Source organism: Passer domesticus, chromosome 5, assembly GCF_036417665.1.
Source record: "Passer domesticus isolate bPasDom1 chromosome 5, bPasDom1.hap1, whole genome shotgun sequence".
NCBI lineage: Eukaryota > Metazoa > Chordata > Aves > Passeriformes > Passeridae > Passer > Passer domesticus.
In genome coordinates this window covers 16544954-16567951 of record NC_087478.1, presented here as the reverse complement: position 1 = coordinate 16567951, position 22998 = coordinate 16544954, and the positions used below count along the sequence as shown (strand labels likewise).

General features: G+C 35.2%; 1 long non-coding RNA gene across 2 annotated transcripts in view; it reads right to left on the bottom strand.

Annotated features, from left to right (window-relative positions):
- The window catches only part of LOC135301254 (uncharacterized), a 49641-nt gene that overhangs the window by 8921 nt on the left and 17722 nt on the right, over window positions 1–22998 (bottom strand). Inside the window, exons 3-4 of one of the 2 annotated variants that reach the window (XR_010362988.1) lie at window positions 16419–16590; window positions 5824–6034 (exon numbers count right to left, since the gene is read on the bottom strand). This is a non-coding gene — a long non-coding RNA (uncharacterized LOC135301254). Of the gene's footprint in view, window positions 1–5823; window positions 6035–16418; window positions 16591–22998 lie in introns of those variants that run through there. The other variant, XR_010362989.1, reaches the window with a different exon arrangement.

Sequence of the window (22998 nt, the reverse complement as noted above, 5' to 3'; positions counted from 1 at the left end):
TTATATTGTCCTCAGTACAAAAATACTCCAGATGATGCACTAGAGATGCACTGCATTAAAAAAATAATGAAAAAAAAAGAAATATTTTTAAACTTCCTATTAAACATATATATATACTCACTCCTGTTAATGCAAAACTAATGCTAATATCAAAACACAATCAATTATTATGCTGATATCTTTTACTGTGCTGAAACAAAATATTAGTGTACACAGTGCATCATCAAAATGGTAACAAACATTAATCAGAGAAAAGTAATTCCCTACAGTATCTAAGAGAGGCTTGATTTTTTTAACTGCATCTTTAGTGGCAAGATTATTCTCTATATGAGTTTCTAGAATAATTAAAGCATAGTTATCAGGTGTGTCATGCATATTACATGTGACTCGAAGTAATTGAACAATGATACTTTTGTCATTTTCATTTTGTGTTAACCATGCCTATTGTACCTGTGATCATTGCAGGGAAATGTGATGGGGATTTTTTCCCCCAATGATGTTTTGTAAACTGTAGAAGTAAATTACATTGGTTATATGTAACATCTTTGAAATGCCTTTGTTGTAAAGCTATTTCATCTTGATTTAGTTTTCAAATCCAGGATGAAAGTGTAGTTTCTTGATTTAGTTATATCTGTTCCTTGAATTGATGCCAGAGATGTTACATTCAGGTGTATTTCTTTAGTTTGGCTAGTTTTATTACAGTATGATGCTTTGCCCAAGAGATACAGTAAAAAAACTGATAGTATACAACAGTGTCTGGGTCAAAATAGAGGAAAAACACAAAAAATATTCTACAGTTTCTTTGAACACTCAGTCCTAGAAATGCACATAAAAACTACCTAACCATCAGACCAAATATTACATACAGACAGAAAAAAAAAAAAAAGTTGTCTTCCTGCTCTTATTCCTTTCCTAATTAGTTTCAGTCCCAATGCAACCAATTAATTATATCTTTTGAAAATGAACTTTTCCCCTCCTAAATTAATTTAAGCCCTTTCTTTCCTCAGTCTTCAGGCTCTGGATTTTCCATTTCAAATTTTAAATCACTTGTAAACACTACAAATAAGAAAATTCCTTATATTTTTAAAACATTAATAAGCTATTCCTTACATTTTTAAAACAAACAGAAAAATAGTCTTTTGAGTTTTCCTTCAAAAATGCTCATTCTATCTAGCAAAATAAATGTAGATATCTACCTCATAAAAATGCAAATTACAGGGAGGTTTGAAATTGAAAGAAAAAAAAAGGCTTTTTTCCTCTGAAATTTGTGTGTTTTTTGGCTTAGTATACAATAGGGAAAAAAATATATGGCAGGCTTTTATACAAGTTCACTTCCAGTCACTTAATAAAATTTCACTTTTTTTCATACCTCACATATATATATGAACAGAAAAATAGGGAACTGAATTTAAGTCCTGCAAAGTGCCTGCATGCAATCTCCAAATTAATTATTTACAATTTCTGTTTCAGAAGCATCACTACATGGAAGCCAGGAGTGAGGTGTAATAATTGACAGATAGCAATCAATTTCAACAGTCATATCCTCACTGCTTGGTGTGTTACTCTCATAAGAACAAGGATACAAATAAAACTGTCTGTACAGCAAAGGTTGCAGCAACAAAATTGCTATAGCACTGCCAAAACAGTTTGGAATACAATTTGTGGCTTGACAAAAAGCTGAAACATTTCTATGAATAAGAAAAAAAATTGTAAACTATGAAGACTTCAACAATGTAGAATCATAGAATCATAGAATTGTTTGAATTGGAAGAATTCCTAAATATCATCTGGTTCATAACTAATGATTCCTTGCTCTGTGCTGTATAATCCTAATACACAAGAAGAATTTTTCTATTTTCTACAGGTCAAAAGAGTATGTTTCATTAAAAAAAGCACCAACCAACAACAACTTAAAAAAACCCCAAAAAACCCAAAACAACAAAAAACCCAACAACCCCCCAAATAAACAACAACAACGACAAAAACAAAAATGAAGACAAAAACAAAAACAAAAAAACCCAAACCAAACCAAACCAAACCAAACCAAACAAACAAAAAAAAAAACCAAAACAAAACAAAAAAAAGAAAACAAAGCAAACAAAAAACCAACAAACTCAAAACCAACCAAATAAAAAACCCCCACCAATCCTGAACAACCTTGTGATGAATGGCTAGTGCTCAGACTAATGGGCCAATTTAGGGTGACTGTACTATTGAAATCAGGAGATAAATAATCTAGATCTTTGCAGTTCAGATTTGGAAAATACCGTGAGTCCTTGTTTCATTTATAAGTAAAAAACTCGAATTGAGAGCTCAGTGTAAGTTCTACCTTACAAAAAATTTGGTACCATATTAATACTGGACCCTCACCTACCAACTTTTAAATAGTTTTTATGCAGTTATTAAACTCTGGTGCAACAAAGAATATACAACACACTATGATAGCAGCTTCATCAGAAAAATCACTTTATTTTTCAATCTTACAGGTATATTCTTCACAGACTAGTTACTATGTTTAAGATTCATTATCTAGTCGTACTGAGTGTGTGAAAATTACCCAAAATTCATAAATTGCACACAGATAAAGATATTCAAGTAATAATCAGAAAAGTTTTCAAATATCAAATTACATTTTTCCCCATTTCTATCTGAAATTGAATTGAAATTGACTGAACATGAAAAATATTGAGGTTTCAGTCCTTTCACACAGACAAAACCACATACATATGTTGTTTTAAAACTCCTCTTAAAAGTTAAATTTTGAATTCTTTTTGCTGTAATTCTGTAGTAACTCTTGAAACATTTAGATAATTAACTTATTTTAACACTGTGGGAAATTACCGATAGTTTTACTTGAAAATCTCAAAGACAAAAAAGTTTGGTCATAGAATATCCTCATAAATCTGATTTCCCACTGATTGTAACTCTAACTTCAGTGATGCATTATGAGAAATCTTATTATGTTTAAACAGAATGGACCAAAACCTGCATTATAGAGAAGCCATTAGCCTCTTTTGTTTTCCATAATCTGTTACCAGTATGTAATATGCAATATAAATAGTATATCACTTTAATTGCCTTCTGTTTCAATTTTTTGTTCTAGCAGAGGTGCTTTAGCCAAGTATGGGTTCATTTTAACGTGTCAGTGAGGATTTTGGTGTAGCAAAGTACTCAAGCTTGCCTTTATAGACACATAAATGATTAGTCCCATTCAGGAGGGAATTGGTAGGAGTTAGTAACATCCAGTGTGAAAAAAAACATACAATTTATGTCAAAGTGTCTTTACCAGAGTCTTATTGCATTAAAATGCAGCTGAATGTATGAAATATCTGAATTCTCATGAAAATCAATAGAAATCAAGAATTTAATTATCACTTGATATAAGTAAAAACTCAAAAGGCCAATACCATTACTCAACAAGTTTATTTGATGCAGATGACCCATTTTAAGACAGAGACATCCTCTTCCAACCTATGCATGCAATTTGTGTTATAGATGGTAAGCAGAATGCCTTCTCTTTTCCAGGTTTGATTTCCAGTTAATTTAATTTTCCATTGATCTGAACCTTGCCATACTTCTGATATCATACCTTTCCTTACTTCCATATCTTTTTGAGGACAAGAACAAGACCTAAAAAATGTAAAATAAAGGTGCCTGGTGGATGTCTGAAGTGTCATAATGTTGTCTTCCATTTTACTGTCTATCAGTTTCCCAATGATTCCTACTTGATTCAAAAAGTAGAAAAGACAGAACATGAAATTGCAGGTAGATCTAATCTGAACACAAGAAAGATCCCAAAATGTAATTTCCCACATCAAAACATAATTGGAATCTAAAATGAAAATATAAAAGAGGATAAGAGGATGTTACTGATAGTAAAAAAAAAAAAAAAAAAAAAAAAAAAAAGAAAAATATTTGATTATACCCATATTTAATTGTCTTTTGTTAGTTCTAAATAAGGTGATACCAACAAATATAGTTATGAGTCAAGGAGTGTAATGGAGACATTTTTGACTGTGAGAAAGAAAATCCCTTCTTAATTTTAGTCATAACTGTAGGCAGAAAAATATAATAATTTTTTTTCACTGAAGCACAATGATATGGATCACATGGACATTAATTAAGTTTATGTCTGTTCTATGTTCAAACAAAGAAAGGGCTGTGCAAGGAAAGAAGTTGCATGCTACATTTGCTCTCTGGTACCTAATTGAGATGTGGGAAAGATCTAGACTGCCACCTACACTCCAGCTCTAATTTACATAGAGAAATGTGAACCTAAAAAGATGTTCTATTGATTTCATATTTGAGACTGCACTCTAAATTAGAAAAACAAGGATTCTTCATGAAGTAAAAATCTCAAATTCTGTACTCTTCATATAAGATTTTTTTTTTATTTTTAAATTGTTCTTTAGATAAGAAAATCAATTTGCCTGACCAGAGATTTATTATCCTGAGTAACAAGGATACCTTAAAATTGTACAATGAAAGAGAAAGAATGCTTTTTAAAAACTCTTACTGGAAGGAAGGACAGCAAGGGGGGAGGAGGAAAGAGTGAATGAAGCACATCATATTGCTGTAACCAGCATTTGTGAAGTCAAGATTGTTGGGTTTTTCCTGTCCTCGCCCCCCTTATACATACATGAAAATTGACGCAGAAACTTTTACACCCAGGATTTAAAAAACTTGGTTCAGATCAGAAACTGCTGCCTTTCAGTATTTACACACAGCTCTTTAACTTGCTTTTTTAAGAAAAGTGACTGCAATTGTTCTGAAAAGACAGTATATGCTTGAAATAGCTTGCAGATTGCCAACAGGTTCTAGCTGTCAGTTTTCAGATGAACTGATTGCATACATAGTGGAGTGTTACATTCTGCCAAATAATCCCAAACCTATACACTTGATTTTTTAACATAAAAAAATAATACTTTTCCCCTTGAGATAATGTCATCAAATACCATCTGTGCTGGCTGTAATTTTAGTCATAAATCCTTGTTGTATTTATCAGAGATTAGTTTTTCAAAATAGCTAATTTTCATCTCAGATTCCGACACACACTAATTTCTTTGCTTCTTTCTTGCTGAGAAGTTTGATATAACAGTCTCTCACTGAAAGGTTTCGGCATTTGCCCAGAAGAAAATAGGCTCATCTCCTTGCATGGAATTAGTTTGCTTAATAGGTCTAGAACTTAGAATCATTAAATGAAATAAAAAACATTCCTTTCATGTAACAGAAACTATTAAAAGGCCTGTGGGAGGTAACATGACAATGTTCACAATGAAATTAATATTGAAACTATTATTGAAACTCTGAGGGAAAAATCATCATGCAGGTAGAAAAATATCGAGACATGGATATATGAGAATGGAAGGAAAATGGTAACAATATTAAGTTTGAGCATAATTCGGGACTTTTTTTTCTGATTTCTGTTGAAGGTACCAGATCAAATTAATGAATCTGTATGACAGAAGATATATATGTGTTAACTGTCCTTTAGAGTATTTGTCATATATGACAAATTTCATACATAATTTTTTTGTAACGGAGGTATTTAGAGACCCCTCAGGAGAAACTGGTACATCATGAAGATAAACAGTAAAAAAGTGTTTTCTCCCCAACAACTTCTTTTTTGTTGCTGTTGTAAAAAAAAAAAAAAAAAAACAAAAAAACAAAAAAAAACCCAAACCAACCAAACAAACAAAAAACAAACAAAAAACCAAACAAAAAACCAACATAACAAAGGAAATGTACATTCAAAACAATCACTTATTTAACCCATATTTCAACTATTAATCTATGAGAATGATATGAGAGAGATTGTGGGAAGCCTTGCTGAAGTGAGGGTAAACAACACTGCATCTTCCTCCTCTGATGAGCTAGCTACTTCATAGAACCAGTACTGGATCTGCATGGCCTGGTTTTTGGTAACAGGGGGAAGCAGTGGGGTGGCTTCTGTGAGAAGTTGCTGGAAGCTTCCTTCATGTGTGGCAGAGACAATCCTTGGTGGGTCCAAAGATGGACATGCTGCTGGTCAAGGCTGGGTCAATTAGAGATGATGGTAATTGATAAGAGATTCAGGAAGAAAGAAAGAAAAAAAGTTATTTTGTGTTACTTGGGGTCATGTGTTGGAGGCAGACACACAACACAACACACTGATCATCATTAGCAAACACCCATGAGTTTATTACGGATGCCCCTTTTATAGGGGGTTTGAATCTCCCAGGCCCAGATAGAGGATTGGAGGAGACCTCTCTGCCCAGCTCTCTGGCCAGTGGTGTATCTTCATCTAAGCTAGAATGGGGTTGGCTCGATCTCAGTTACCACTTTTCTAGAATGAGCAAGGTCAGCTGAATTGGATTTGCTATGGTCAGATTTATCTTGCTCAGCTACAGACTAGCTGTACTGCGACAATTTTGCAGTTGTAATTGTGGCCAGAGAAGAGTGGAATGAGAACTTGTAACAGGAACAACTCTGCAGACACCAAGGTCAGTGGAGAAGGAGGGGGAGGAGGTGCTGCAGGCACTGGAGTCAAGATTCCCTGCAGCCCTTGGTGCAGACCGTGGTGCAGGTGGATCACTGCAGCCCATGCAGATCCATGGGGATGCAGGGATCCGCCCTCAGCCTGTGGAGAGCACCGTGCTGGAGCAGATGGATGTCTGAGAGGAGGCTCTGACCCTCCAGAAGACCCATGAGAGTGAACCCCACCCTGGAGCAGCCCGTCCTTGAAGGACTGCAACTTGTGGAAGAGTGGCCCACACTGCAGCAGTCTGAGGGGTGCTGTAGCCCATGGGATGGACTCTGTTGCAGCAGTTGGAAGGGAACTGTTGTGCTCATGTCGGAGAAGTTCACAGAGAACTGCCTTCTGTGGGAGGGGCCCCATGGGGGAACAATTACTTTCTCTGAGCTGTGGAGAAACCATGGGCAATGAACTGACTAAAACCCTCATTCCGTCTCCTTGCACCTCTGGGGTAGGAGGTAGAGCTGGGACGCTATAATTTGGAGTAAGTGATCCTTGAAAGTCAGACAGATTTCCAGGGTCATCTCCCATGGGATTATTGGAAGTAGAGTCCTGAGTGGGGCAAATTATGCTCCCTTAAATCCAAGGCTGTGATCCTTCAATTTGCTGGTTTTATCTTGAAAATCCACGATATTTCAGTCTCTGCAGCCAAGACTGTTCCCAGATTTCACATCTAAGGCCAGTTCCTCCTTGTTTGTATGTATCAGGTCCAGAAGAGCATTTTGTATTTTTTGCTCCTTGGTCAGTCATGTCAGGAAGTTATCAGCAGCACTCCTGGAGCATAAAATTAATTCAATCTTCTTTCTGAATGGATTTTGCCTTGTAGTCGATTTTGAGCAGAAATAAAATTTCATTTTGCTTCACACTTATAACTGTGGATGCTCAGAGATGGGATTCAGTTCAAGATAAGGACAGATAAGTGAGATTGTTGCCCCTGTCCTTTAGGTATCTAACTGGGAATAAGTGTATTGTTTTTTATGTATAATTTAACTTATGAAGTATGTTTGTTTGGGCTATTACAATACATTTAAAATATAGGAAGATTTCCATATGTAAGTATATATGTCTAGACATCCTAATTTCAAACTCATGTCAGACAAGATATGAACTCCCACTGTGTCTTTTTCCTCAATTGCCATAACACAGGATACTAGTTTATATTTTAGATCTTCTGTTGAATACAGCTGGGAAAAACAAAACAAAACAAAACAAAATAAAACAAAAAAAAAACCAAACCCACAACAAAACTAAAAAAGTCAGGTTAAAAAGTAATGAAAGAGACAGATACATTTAAATGTATTAGACAAAAAAAATATTGAAAACTTTTACATTAAAAAACTAACAATGATTTTATGAAATGAGTTAATTCCTTAAGTAAAATATGAGTGTTAAAATCAGATAGGAAAGAATGAAGATAATTCTGATTAAGCAATAAAACAAAATAAAAATGTAACAAAAGAAAAAATACAGAAAATCTAAACATTTTTGCTTTTTAAATCATGCACAGAAAGGCATGACAGCACTTCCCTAGATGTAGCAGAGAACTGGAAAAAGTAATGATCATAAGAGTAATGAAAAATTATGTACAAGAAGTCTTCAATGTGACCTACGTGCAGACTTCCAGTATTCAAAGAGAGCCTGCAAGAAAGCTGAAGAGGGACTTTTGCAAGTGTAATTAAGGAGTCTGGATCCATGTGAAAATGCTGTATGATCAGAATATAGCATGAGTTTGGCGAAGTGCAGAACAAGCAGTGAACAACAGTACACTGAAAATCAAGAACTCAGAAAAAATAATAAATTATTCATTGCAAACATCACACAGCATAACAAAAGTTACTATTTTTTTTTTCTCATTACTGTACATGATTTGAACTTTTTGAAAGCAGACTCCAAATTAGACAGCTGTTCATAACATGTGGAGAGGGAACAAGTGGTTCCAGTAGGGATCACATGAAAGCTCTCAATGCTCCTTTCAGAAGTAATGAACACTTCATTGCAGAGGAAAAAGCATTACCTCATTGTATGAACAGCAAATAGACAGGTGATATTATCAATTGCACTGTCCTGGTAAATGGAAAAGTCTTGAAAAGTCATGAAGGAAAGTCCTTATTATATTAAAGGCTATGTGTTTATGGCTGAGTCTATGCAGATTTGTTGCATCTCCATGCAGACAATGCTTCAGATTCTTAAAAAGTAAACAAAAAAGTTGTCATTTGGATGGTTTACAGTGTAAGTTCAGTTTTCTTTGCATGAGAAGTTGAGGATAACAGAGAAATTGAAACTAAATATATTGCCTATTATTTCCTTCTCCATCATAATCCTTTTTTCTCTGTCTCATTATGCTGCATTATCTTTATTTTGGATCCTTTATGTGCATTTATTATGATAAATCTTCTGTCATTTTGTTCTACTATTAGTCAATTTAACCATCAATCTGTGCAGTCATTTTTCAGATTAAAGCTGTGTTTTAACCTACATTTTAGATTTATTGGAGCTGAAACATTTTAGCATGAATTATGCCTAAACAATATATATATAGGTATTGTATGCGCATAAAATCTGCTGTCACTTTCAGAATCAAGGTGGAAGACAGTTATTGAGAGATAATTGTTGCTATTTATGGGAAATGGTTTCTCATTAAAAATAAAGGTTAAATGAAGACGTTAGCTCTTTCCTGGGAATGAAATTCACATTTTTTTTTTAAATGACAGCTTTCAATAGCAATAAAATCTAAATTCAAATTTGCTATATAAAAGACCTCCTTCTTTATTAAACTTTTTTGGACTTAATAAAACCAACATCTTAAAATTTACTTCTGGTCATGCTTGATTTCCTTCCTAAAGCAAATGTTTCTGGAACCTTAACAGAAAATCCATTTAGCCATTTCATAATTATAAGATAATGAAATATATATTCCCATATAAATGCTAAATTCTGAATACCAATTTATTGATGGAGTAGATAATTGAAAACTAAATTTTCTAAAGTTCCAGTTAGGATATGTAAATACTCTAAGGGTGAAAATAAAATAATCTAAAAGCCCCACAAATATGTGAAAAAGGTAAAGAAGGGATCTTTTCCCACTAATATTTCCTAGACTATTTTTCCTTCTGCTCAGATCTTGCAGTAAAAATTATGATGGTCAGACACTTTTATTAAGAAAATTATTAAAATAGAAATTGTAATGAGTCCAGATGATTTTGTGACAGTATCACTACTGAAAAAAGTTTCTGTTCCTCAGTGGCAGAGCAAATTCACATCTACCTGAAAGAGTATGGTAGCCCATTCAGAATGACAGGCTATATATTAAAAAAATTTTTAAAAAAATATACCAAAAAGCAAAACAAAACAAAAACAAAACAAATAAAAAATCTAGATAACATTTAGTATTGCTAAAGCTGCCAATTTTAAATTGGAGTATTCTTGAAAGAAATAACACATGAAGTTCCTAATATAGTTATTCAGAAGGAAGCACTTTTATGACTAGTATATAGGAAAATGCTAAAAGAGACATTTCTGGTCTAATGCATTTTCTGGTTTAAATATAATTGTCAGCTGATGTTGTGTTTTAGACACTTTTTTTTGAATGATAATTTCAAATTGTTTGTTCTGGATCAAACTGAGGTAAAATGTGCAAAGACAGTAACTAAGGAGATAATCTTCATGCAGTTCCAAATATCAATTCCAATACTGACAATTCTTGATACATGGAATATAGAATGTCTTTAAAGAAATACAATGTGGTAAGAAATAACCATTGATGAAAAGGTCCTGTGGTAAAACACATTCTTTTGCCGAAGCTCATGTTTTGAAAGTGCTAGGAAAGCTATAAATATAAGAACTGCAGGAAAAGTCTTGAAGAAAGGTAATGATTAAACTTTCTAGTTTTCCATTCTTTGGGTATTAAAGGAGTATCTGTTTTTCACTATGTGGCATTGATATGGTTTGCTTTTCTCTAGCTATTTAACTCTTGGTGAAACACTGTCTTTGGGTATTTCTAGACTGTTTTGATTTACTTTTTAGAAAAATAGAAAAAATTAAATGGCTTTTAAAAAATATCTATGACTAATGGCTTACAAATTGGTGGCAGCAGGTTGTTTAAGATAATTGTGCAGAAGTAACTGAGGCAAGAAAGAATAAAACTCTCCAAACTACAGCAAAGCCAGTGTGAGATCTACCTAGAGAGCAAATCTTCTAAACCCAGCACTTCATTCTCCTCTATTTTTCTCAATGCATGTGTTGCCTTCAAAACAATTCTACCCAAGAGAGATACAATTGCTGTTTTAATTACAGCTCACAAAAGAGAAAGCAACAGATGTATAAACATATTTTAAGTATTTATTAAATATCTGCTGAATTGTTATAGTCCTGTTGGCTCATTAGTAAAATCTCCATGGATTAACCAGTGATTCCCAACACCTTCATCTACAAAGACATAGGGAAGATTTGCATTCTCACCTTATGTACACTCATTATAATTTCTTTTATATGTTGCTAATTATACGACCTTATATTTCTTCACTCTTTTCTTCTTGGTAAGGTCTCACAGAATTGCTGACTATAAAATATCTATAAAAGGATCTATAAAAGAATCCACTGAATAAATATACCAAGCTATTAAGTTCTGTTTCAAACTGATCAAGGTTAAGAAGCATTAACTAAAAAATAAAGCAAAAACAAAGAAAAAATGGGGTGAAGGAATAGGAAAAAAAAAAGCCTCAGTTCTTGGAACATTAAGACTGTAAGGATTTTTTTTATAATGCCAAAGATAATTGTGATCCCTCACCACAGAGGTTTGGAATTTCTTGGAAAAATACTCTTTTTTTTTGTATTACCTCTCTGAATATAATGTAAGACTGACAAACAGTTAGATGTGACAATTTCTTAATATGCATAGTCAGGAATAACTACTACACATTTTCCATAATAATATGTAAACTTTTCAGAGGCACATTGCAAATTTCACTTTCTGGACCCATGAGGGTTTGTATTAAAAGTGCATGACCCTTTGAAGGGACAACAGAGTTTCTCCCAATTATTTTCCCCACCCACCATTCCACAGAATGAACAAAGGTGAAAAAAAAAATAAATTTATCCATAGTATAATAATCTCTCACAATGCATCACATCAAGAGAAATTAGTAGCACCCTCCCATAGCTTTCACCCAAATGTGACAACTATCCAATATTCCTTTTGTTTTTCTCTACTGTTTAACCATTCTATAGCTTAATAGTACTTGAACCATAATGCAAGGACATGTCTATCCTCAAAAATATCCTAAGCAGGAATGGCTGAGATAAATTGAACAAAGAATGATATTCATTGTGTTAAGCAGCAGCCACACCAGGATTCTTCTGCAATTGATTTTTTCATTTATGAGATGAAATAAGAAGTTCATATTAAATAAACATACTGGGCGTGAGTCAGTTTCCCAAATATAATAATTCAATTTAATTTAGATGCTGGAAAAGTATTTTCTTTGGTCTTCAATTGCTGCTGGTGAATGAAAATATCTCTTGGTCATCTGACTTTAATGCGGATGCCTAATATAGGGCAAGGACAAATGGTAGTAGTTGGCTTTATCCGAGTAAAAGAAACAAGTCTCAAGGGTGGAATCACTTTTGAAATTAGTATTACAACCTAAGGTTGTATATATAAATATTTACATGTGCTTGGGAATCTAAACTTCACTGGAAATCTAATCTGTACAGATGATGTAAAGAGATATTATACACATGGCCAGGCTCCAGTTTTCCACCCAAGGGTGAGTGGAAACATCCTCTAGGCTACCTGTCTCTGCCAACCAATTTTCAATATTTTTATTTTTATTGTGAGTTTAGATATTTTTCTTAGAAGTAAATGCACAAATACGTTTAAAAAAATAATTAAGGTAGCAGAATAGACATTTTTAAAGCCTATGGGGAAAATATCAAGGTAGTTACATTTCTGGAATACACAGGAACTGTCAGAAGACAATGTGTAGAGGAACTTGTGATGGGTCACAGAAACAGTTTTTTATTGAATCCACGATTATCAGAATGAAGTGGGATTATGAATTACAATTTCTAGGTTCAAAAACTAAGTTATTTTGCTGAGCTCATTCAAGGATGGAGAGATACAGGAGGCAGCGTGTTTTTATGAAAAATATTATTTTCATGGTAACTGGATATTTCTGTCCTTCATTGCTTGCCTGAGTTCCTTCTTGAGGACTTTCCTGAGGGCTTTAATCTCAGCAGTGGATTAAAAGTGAATAACTGAGGCTGTTATACCTCCCATATGCTTACACTGAGCATAAAATGGGCTGAAAACTGCTGCAGGTTCTGAACTGCTTCAGGAGTGATCAGACTAATTTTATCTTAGTGTAATAACAGCCTCTAGTAAAAGATAATGTAGGTGTTTTGGTTTAAACCATGTCAGCAACCCAGCACCACACAGCCAGTCACTCAATCCCTCACCAGTAGGATCAGGGAAAAAATTAGAATGGTAAAAGCTAGAAAAACATGTGAGCTGAGATAAAGACACTTAAATGGGAAAAGCAAAAGCTTTGGAAACATAAGGAAAGAAAACCAAGACATTAATTAATTGCTTCCCATGGGCAGGCGGGCATTCAGCCATCTGCAGGAGAGCAGGGCCCTATCACATGTAACAGTGACTTGGGAAGACAAATATAATCACTTAAAATTTTCTCTCCTCCCTCCTTCTTCCCCCAACTTTACACACTGGGCATGATGCCACGTGATCTGGAGTATCCTTTTGGTCAGTTGGGCTCAGCTGTCCCAGCTGTGTCCCCTTCCAAATCCTCATGCCTCCCCAGCCTCCCCATTGATGAGGTGGAGTGAGTAGCAGAAAAGGCCTTGACTTCTTAAAGCACTGCTCAGCAGTAACAAAAGCATGTTTTTTTCTATCCACACTATTTCCAGTAGAAATCCGAAACAGAGACCCATATTACTTACTGTTGAAAAAAATAACTCTATACCAGCCAAAACCAGTACCAATATAAAAACAGACATATATCTATAAGAAAATAAAAGAAGCCTAGGGCCTACTCCTGAAACCAGATTTTGGTGGGTTGACCCTGGCTTGTTGCCCAGTGTTCACCAAAGTTTCTCTGTCACACCCCTTGTCAGCTGGAAAGTAGAGAGAAGACATTATGAAAAGATTGGGATAAGGACAGGGAGAGATCACTTACCAATTACCACCATGGGCAAGGCAGACTTGCATTGGGGAAATTAATTTAATTTTCTACCAATCAAATCAGAGTAGAATAAGATGAAATAGAAACAAATTTTATAATACCTTCCCCTCACCCTCTCTTCTTCCTAGATTCCACACATGATTTCTCAGTGGCACAGGGGGAAGGGAATGGGGGCTACAGTCAGTTCATCCAATGTTTTCTCTGCCTCTCCTTCCTCCTCAAAGTCTTCCTCTGCTCCATTGTGGGGTCTCTCACACAGGTTGCAGATCTTCCTGAACTGTTCCAGTAAGAATCCCTTACATGGAGCACAGTTTTTCAGAAACAAATTGCTCCACTGTGGGTCCTGTGGGGTCACAAGTCCTGCCACTAAAACTGCTGCATCTTTGGCTCCTCTCCTTCACAGAGACACAGATCCTGCCAGGCGCCTGTTTGAGCATGGGCTTCCCATGGGGTCATGGTCCCTTTCAGGCATCCAGCATGGAGTCCTCTGCAGGCTGGAGAGGAATCTCTGTGCCTGGAGCATCCCCTCCCCCTTCTTCACTGACCTTGGTTTCTACAAGGCTGTTTCTCTCACATACTTACTCCTCTCTCTGGCTCCTGCTTTCCAGTAATTTGTTTTCCCCTTCCTAAACAGGCCATCCCAGAGGCAAGACCACAGTCACTGGCAGCCTTAGATTTGCCCAGAAATGAGTCTGTCTTGGCTCTATCTCTGTGCCTTGGATGGCATAGGCTGTATTGAACTCAGGGAAAACTTCTGGTCTCTTTTCGTGGAAGTCACCCCTGTAGCTGAACTGCTGCCAAAATCTTGGATTGCAAACACTATATACAGACTTGTATTGGATCACATTTCTTTGGTGTCAACATAAACTCCACTAGAATGAAATTTCAAAATTGTACCTAAAGATCACACTTGTACCTTGATGTCTGCAATACCCCTACATTTTGATTAGTTTTTGTGTCAAAACCAGAATTTTGGGGTATTTTTGTATAGGTACATCATCAGTAAGACAATATGCCTTCTGAGGTAGTACTTTTCCAACTACTAAAAAATCACCAAGCCATCGCTGTTTTTTTCTAAAACAAGTGCTCACAGTATACCAGAAATAACATTCATAGAATTCATAATCTTTCCCTTTAGAAAGGGCATACTTGCTTCATTTCAGTCATCTCTCTGGTAAAACATTTCATTGTGCTCCATTACCGAACAGCAGAACTCTTAGCAGCTGTGTGGGTGCTCTGATAGACAGGGCAGGATACACTGGTCCCCAGCTGCTATGACTGGTGAAATGTTCAGGTAAACTAGGTGTGAGGGAATAAGCAACAAAAATGGCCAACTTCCTTTGGCCTGGTAAATTAAATTAATACGGGAAGATGGGAAGCAGTTCAGGATTGCAAACACATTTTTGTCACAACTCATTTTTTCTGTCCACCACATGGGATGATACATCATTCCTTCATCAATATTCAGCAAAATTGGCAGAAAGCTCACAGTCATTTTATCGCCAGAATTACTGATTCATTTTCTGCAAAGCAGCAATCCCAGATCTGTTGTTTACTACAGGAGTTGCTTTGGGGAATAATTTTAATAATGACATGACTTGTGGTTAGGGGACTAATATAACTAGATAGGCAGAAAAAAGAATTGTACTCAAAAATGCAAAACAATTGTGACTAATGAATGGTAAATGTAAGCAAAAATGGGCCTGATCCTCCATTGTTTAGTATGTGGCAATGCAAGCATAAAAATTCTTCCCAGACTGGCGTGTTTTAGATTCCCAGAGATTAGAAACTGCACAAAACAAGAAAGAGCTATGGAATATTGCCTTCTAACACAGAGAACTCAAGAATGCATACTAATTTGAATGGATGGCTATGCATTTTGATGAAAGAATACTTGAGGATGAAAAATCTGCTGACTTTTTACACATCTTCAAAGATATCCCAAAAACAATTTGAGGGGAAAAAAAATTTAAAAAACCTTCAAAATAAGTATCCTAAATAACTGTATATTTTTTCCCCCAAACAGATGTTCTATAAGAAGTTTGCAATGAAATCCTACAAAGAACTCAGATGACAATTTGGATATAAAACAATCTTTCAAACAAGTCAAACCACCACAGAGAAGCAAAATATCTTTTTTTTTTTCCATTAATGTTCACTCTGGAAAAATCAGGGAGGTTCTTTCACTGGAACTCTTTTTTATTGGAGACTCAGCAGTTGTGCCTGAAATTGGCTGTAAAAGGGGTTATGAAGCAGACTGACAAAATAAGCAGTAACAAATTGGAAGGACTACATGGCAGTCAGTCAAGTGTTCTAAGATAACTCAAGGATGAAATAGCTAAATTACTAATGGTAGTGTGTAACTTCTCTCTTCAAAACTGCTGCTGCATCTTAAGACTGGGAAATAATAAATGTGATGCCAGAGGAGATCTAAAACATTTCTCTTTGTGGCAGATTGTGGCATAGTTGACAGCTAAGTGACCAACAAGCCTCTCTATCACTCCTCCTTCTCAAGAGAACAGGGGGATAGAATAACAGACTAAACAATTGTGGGTTGAGAAAAGTGTAAGGAGATCACTCAGCAATTATCTCCACGAGCAAAACAGATCTGGTGAAATTAATCTAATTTAATACCAATTAAAAGGGCTAGGATAAAGAGTTATATATTTTCATTCCTCTCACTCCTAGTTGCTGCACAGCATTTTTACCTTTTTTTTCAACAGGTTATCACAGGGGCACTGGCAACATCATTGCTGACCTCAGCTTTGGCCAGAGTTGTGGCTGTCTTGGAGCTGGCTGGAACTGACTCTGTTCAACATGAGGGCAGCTTCTGGTATCTTCTCTCAGTAGCCAGAACTTGGGCACACACACTAATTACACCTGAATATGCAAACAAATAAATAATTAGAAAGAGGAGGCAAAGGTAAGCAACCTTCTCTTGCAGAGCATTGAGATTATCATGGATTTGTGTTGGCAGAATATTTTTTTACACTCATTTGAAAATAATCTAAGAAAAGAGATCAGCAGTCAAGTGACAGTCTTTCCAAGTATGAAGTCATTCAGTACAGAGTGGACAGAGTTCAGCTTTGAAAACTTTGACAAAGTCAGTAAGTAATTTGAATGACTATGTTAAAAAAAGTCAGATGAAATAAATTATGGTAAATGTAAAATAATCTATATAGGGAAACCAAAAAAGGGCACTGAGCTGACCATATTACCCAGGGGAAGATTTTGGTTTTGTGATAGTCATTTCTAATGCTCAGCAAATGTGAGAAGAAATCAGTTGTCAGAAAGTAATAAAGAAATACAGAATGAAACAGAAAATATCATTATTACATTGTATAATTTCATGTTTCTTGTATATTTTGAATGCTATACAACCTTAGTCCCCACACCTCAAAATGATATAGTAGAATTAGGAAAAGTTCCGGAAGGATTAAAGCCTCTTTAAAAATGTGTAAACATTTCCATATAAGTAATGATTTAACAAGGCAGAACTGAACAGGAACCTGTATGGAACGTGAGAAATAGTAAAGGTAAGAAGATTTCCAGAAAGCTGTAAAAGCAGGCCTTAGAAACAGAAAAAACAGAAAACTTAGAGCTAGCTGCAGCTGCAGTCTGGAAGTAGAAAAAGTTACAATAGTACAGCAAACAAGGACATGAAACAATAGCTTGAGTTTTAGGCTTGGCTAAGATAGACCTTAAGACTGCAGAAAAATATGCTTAGCAAGATAGTAGAAGGTTTTAGGCTTAATAATGAAGTATTGTGCATTGTTAACAGAAAGCACACAAGCAAGCATTGTGTGAAGCAAGTGTACATGTGCTTTTAGGAATTGGCTAGAACAATTTTCTGAAAGCTTTAGCAATATGCTATTGGCTAGAAAGTTTCTAAAATGCTCTGTAAAACAAAGAAATCTTTGGCTGCTGGTGGCAGGATGTGAGCTGTTGCCATCTTTCTGTTGTCTCAACCATGTAATGAGGCTGATTCTGCAATAAAGCTCAAGGAACGTGTCCCAGCACTCCCATCCTGTTCATGAAAAACCACCAACACATGGAAGAAATGAGGTGGTGGATTGAATAAACATCCAGAAAATCACAAGTGCCATAGACAGTTTAATAGAGCTCAATAATTTCTGTTTTCTTCCTATCTACTATCAAATAAAACTGACAAGAATTAGTTTCAGTATAAAGAGTGAACTTTTAAGGTTTTTGGGTTTTTCTTCCTCCGTATAGTATATAATGGGATAACGAAACTCTTTGTCAAAATATGCTGTAGACTGAAAAAATTTAAACAGGTCCAAGTGCTTATTAGATAGTTCTGTGAAAGAAAAGTTTATTAAGCATTACTAAATATACAGAGCACATCTGATTCAAGATGTTTCCTGAATTGAAAAAAAAAAAAACAAAACCAATAAAGGGCAGTGAAGTAATGCAGGAAATTTCATATATGCTTGCTCCATTCTGCCTTCTGCAGTGTCTGCTTATTCCTGCTGCTAGGAAAAAGTTATTGGATGTGTACTTTTGACCTGACTTAATGCCATCAGTGTAGTAATATTTTATTTAATTTATTGTCCAGGGTCAGACATACCTTGATTTGGTCAATATCCCATTCTTGCAATTAAATCTGTGTACTGTATAAATTCTGCACAATGTGCCCTGAGGACGGAAGGTGGAGAAGGAGGTACTTATCTCCCTGATATCCAGTGACAGGATGTAGGGAAATGGTTTAAAACTGCATCAGGAGGCATTCACATGTGACAATAAGAAACATTTCTTTATTGAGTGAGTGGTGAAAAACTAACAGGCTTGCTAGAGAGGTGGTTGATGTCCCAGCCCCCTCTGTCTAGAGGCATTTTGGCAATGCCCTTAAAACTACTCTAACTACTGGTGAGCCCTGGTCAAAGAGTTGGAGTAGATGATCATTGTAGAACTCTCCCATTCTTGGTGAATTATTCTTGTCTATTTAAAATTATATAAAATTATAAACCTAGCAAATGCATTCTCATTTAGAAAAACTGTAAAATACTATCTTTTTAATTGTCACTTATGTAAAAAAAAAAAAAAAAAAAAAAGCAACACTATTCCTAATATGGGAAACATTTCAGTGTCACTTTAAAAAGCAATAAAACTAATTCATTTCACACCCATGTAACTCTCATGTGATTTTGAGGTCTTAGAGAAGAAAATGAAGCACAAAGCAATGTCATTTGAATAGTGAGCACACTCCAACTCACTTCTAGTTAGAGAAAAAAATAAAACTTTTAAAATGTAGTGGCTACATCTGAATTTAACTCAAATGTTCTTAACAGCAACTTTGGAAAAAAATAATGAAATTCACCAAAACCCCCATACTTTTCTTCAGATTCTGGTGCTATATGTAACACACAAAGACGTTTTCCAAGGTCTTTATGCGTGTTTTAAAACTTCTTGGAGCAGTCAAAGCCTAGTAGGTAAAGCTAAGCATGATAACACTTTTTAATAGTAGGTATATTAGGATAAATCAAGACTAGTCACCTTGATTTTTTTTCACTATTGTACTTCTAAATCTGCCTCAAATTTTCTTTTGAAAAAGATTTAAAAAAAAGTGATGAAATCATCTTGCTCTTTCAGCTCTTTTCTCATTAATGCTAGTCTGAGTATTTCTGTCTCTTCCATTAGAGTCAGACATAATCATACCCAAAAGACCAACATATCCATTGCTATTCAGCTGCTGTAGTGTTCTTCACTCTGTGGGAAGTAAGATTACTTTATCAGCAGGAGGTTTTCTTCTAAATCCATTGAAAAGTTTATATCCTTGAAGAATATTTTATATAATTATACAGAAGAATCAACAGAGGCAAGTGTCAGCAGAGCCAGCAACATTATACAGGGTTACAAAAAGAAAATCATGGATCCTGCTGGAATGGTTGTCAGTCTCAAGGAGTGCTGAAAGAGTTGAATGTTTTAGTCAAAGAACTGTTACTTGTATTTCACAGATCCTCTTGATTTATTTTTTTAAATTGTTTTCCTGTTTATTTGGTTAGAGTTAAATTATATGCAGATAGGTGACCTACTTGGCCAATTTTAAATTTGCATTCTATAAATAAAGGATATAAGTATCAATATAAAGAAGATATTTTCTATTTTCCAGTCCTATACCTTTTCCACCTGTGATTCTTATGATGAAAACAAGCCCCATCAACTCTTATGGGCCTCACGCATAATCCCTAACTTAGTCTAGGCATTCTTTTCATAAAGTTGTACCTCGATTCTCTTTTAAAAGCAGACCCAATCTTGACAAAGTTTTCTAAATAAGCAGAAAGGTTTAGATTTTAGCAGAAACATCTTGCTCTGGTAGGTGGAGCTTACTGTCAGTGCTAGAGAGATTAAGGCAAATCCATCATTGTATGTCTGTGATGAATGTTCAGCACTGCTCAGTTTAGGGTTTCAGTAAGATGAATGTTAAAAAATCTTGAAATTATTGAGTAGAATACTGTTGTTTTTGGTCAGTTTTGATTTTTTAAGTAGCAGACAACATTCCAATTTTAAACTATGTCCATTCTTATTAATGTAAAGAAAACAGTCTCACTACAGTTTTTAATAAAAACCATATTATAATTAAATCTATTCTACATATTCACTAGGAAAAAAAAAGTGTATTCCTTTACTGAATCTATATTTTTGCTAGTTTTCAGATAGCTTTATTTTTTAAACAAGAAATTTTGCCTAGGAAAACACACATCTTTGAATAAAAGTGTTAATGAGAAAAGAAGGTGTTAAACCAGGTTTTTCTCAATCACTATTAGACAAAAGTGTTTTCTTATATTGTGAGTATACAAACATAGTAATGTGGAGAGTATTCTGAGAAGACTACACATATTGGGCAAAGCCCAAATTTTATTTGAGGCTTAAATAATAGTACTATGACCCAAATTCTAAAGCATCCATGCAGATTTCATTAAAAAAATCAAATACTCTTAGTAACTCCCCTTTTTTATATCCTTTTGAATGCTAACTTTTTTTAACTGACTTCAATTTTTTGCCATCTTAAGTAGGTTAATTTAAAACTCTGGATTCTTCCCAAATTATAATATCTCTCATATTTTCAAAGTGCTTTACAGGATATGAAATGTCTGGCTTCTGTTAAGTATTAACATAGACATTATCGAGAATTGAAAGTAAAAAAGAGTAAAAAAAGTCTTAATTAAAAAAAAAAAACAAACTTGCATATAGATTCTAGATTGTAGGTTGTAGATTACAGATTATGCGTTGATTTGAACCAGGTTTTTTTTCTGTTATGATGTGACTGAAAGTCTCTATGAAGATTTTAGAGTGAAATAAGAAAATATGATTCCATTAACAGTCACTATCAAAAAGAACTTCTCAAAATCACTGGCTCTGGAATGCCTCTGAACTTCCATCTGACAATGTGTCTGGTCGCGGGAGGGACAGCTGTGCCAGCCACTTGTGTGCCCCAAGCTCCTTTTGCTTTCGGCACACGCTCCAGGAGTGGCCGCGCCCTGCTGGTGCTGCCAGCAGGCAGGATCGCGGTTTGGCCGCTGCCTGGGGTCCCTGACCGCTGGGAGCGGCTGATAAATGCGGACCCACGTCTAAGGAGCAGAGCAAAGGAAAAAGGAAGGACTCTTTGCTTGCTTCTCCAAGCTGCCTTTAGTCTTTCCTGGGGCAGGAGCGGCGCTGAAGCTGCAGGGTATGTGGAAACCGCGCCTCATGGGTGCGGGCAGGGCATGGAAGCCCTGCGACTTGAAGGGGGGCAGTGACAAAGAGTGGAAAACAGAAAAACAGTGGCTTTTATCGGGGACGGGCACATTCCTGGGAGAAGACAAGCTAACATATCAAGGACTAGACAGGAGGGGTCTCGGCGGACAAATGTAAATATAATATCAATAAAACATGGATGAGTTAAAGAAGACAAAGGATCATACAGTACTTTTTAAACTTTAACAGTCAAGTCAGTGTAGGGAAATCTCATATACATAGCAGATTATAATGTGTAGTCAAGCATAGGAGTTGCCACCTCAGAGGGTATGGACACTGAAAATAGACTTTTTGTATAATTTTTCTTTTTCCAAAGAAATTTTGTTTAACTTTCTTTAATTGTAAAGTACCACATGAGCTTTTATTCAGAGAAGTTAATTATTACCTGCTACACTGCAAGGCTTATAATTATGAGATGTTATTTAAAGCTCATTACATATAGAAACCTGAAAGAAACAGCTCTTCCTTCCTGCATATTTGAAAGAGACTTCTAGTTTGTATCTGTTTGATTACAAACTCATTTATATTTCCTACTTTATAAAACACTATAATCTAATTACAATCTAATTACAGAATATTGCAGAACCTAGATCCAAATATAATATGCCATTGAGCATTATATGTGTATCCTTGATAATTTATTTGTTGCCATAAATTCTTTGTGAAGTTCCAGAGGTAGGTGACAAAGGTAATTGCCTCTTTCAAGGTGACTTACAAGAGACTGGTAGGACACGATACTTTGCAATTTATCATGACACTAATGTAATTCTGAAGCCAGAAGATGTTGACCACTCACTACTCTTGTGATTCCAGGCTGTTTTACCTGGGTGAGAGATGAGGCCTAGGTGCATGATATTAGATATTCTAAACAGCTATCATCAGCATGTCATGTTGTTTTTAATAATCTATATATCAAATTAAACCAAATAGGTAAGTCAGGTAAGTTTTGAACCTTGACACTTAAAAAATGAAGAGTTCTCAAACAAACAGAATATAAATTATTGGAAATGTCAATTTTCCTGTGCTACTTTTGAAGGATTTCTTAGTAATACTGTCACAAATAAAACAACACCGTACTATTCACAGTTTTCTGTTATTCAACTATTCTGCCATTTGTTCATGGTATCCACAGCTTGATTCATTTCTGCAGTCTGTTAAGGACCTTGAAGCATGATTCCTCTCTTCCTCCCTTCTTTTTAAAAGATTAAATTTGTTCTCAAAAAGCAGCTGGTGAATTATCAATAATTTTCATGTGCTTGAAAGTGATTGAATCAACATAATCACATGCTACAAATGAACAGGTGCTGGAAACACGGCTTCAGACACCTCAGAAAAAGATTAAACCAGGATGAATAAGCTCAGCTACAAAAGGTAACCTTTTTGGCACTCCATCAGTTTTAAAATACTAGGACATTCTGAAAATGATTTTATTCAAAGCATGAAGAATTGGTTACTATAAATCAAATTCCTTGTAAATCTCCCTTCAGCATACAGTATTCACAGAATACTGGTAGTTTTATCCCAGTTTTTCAC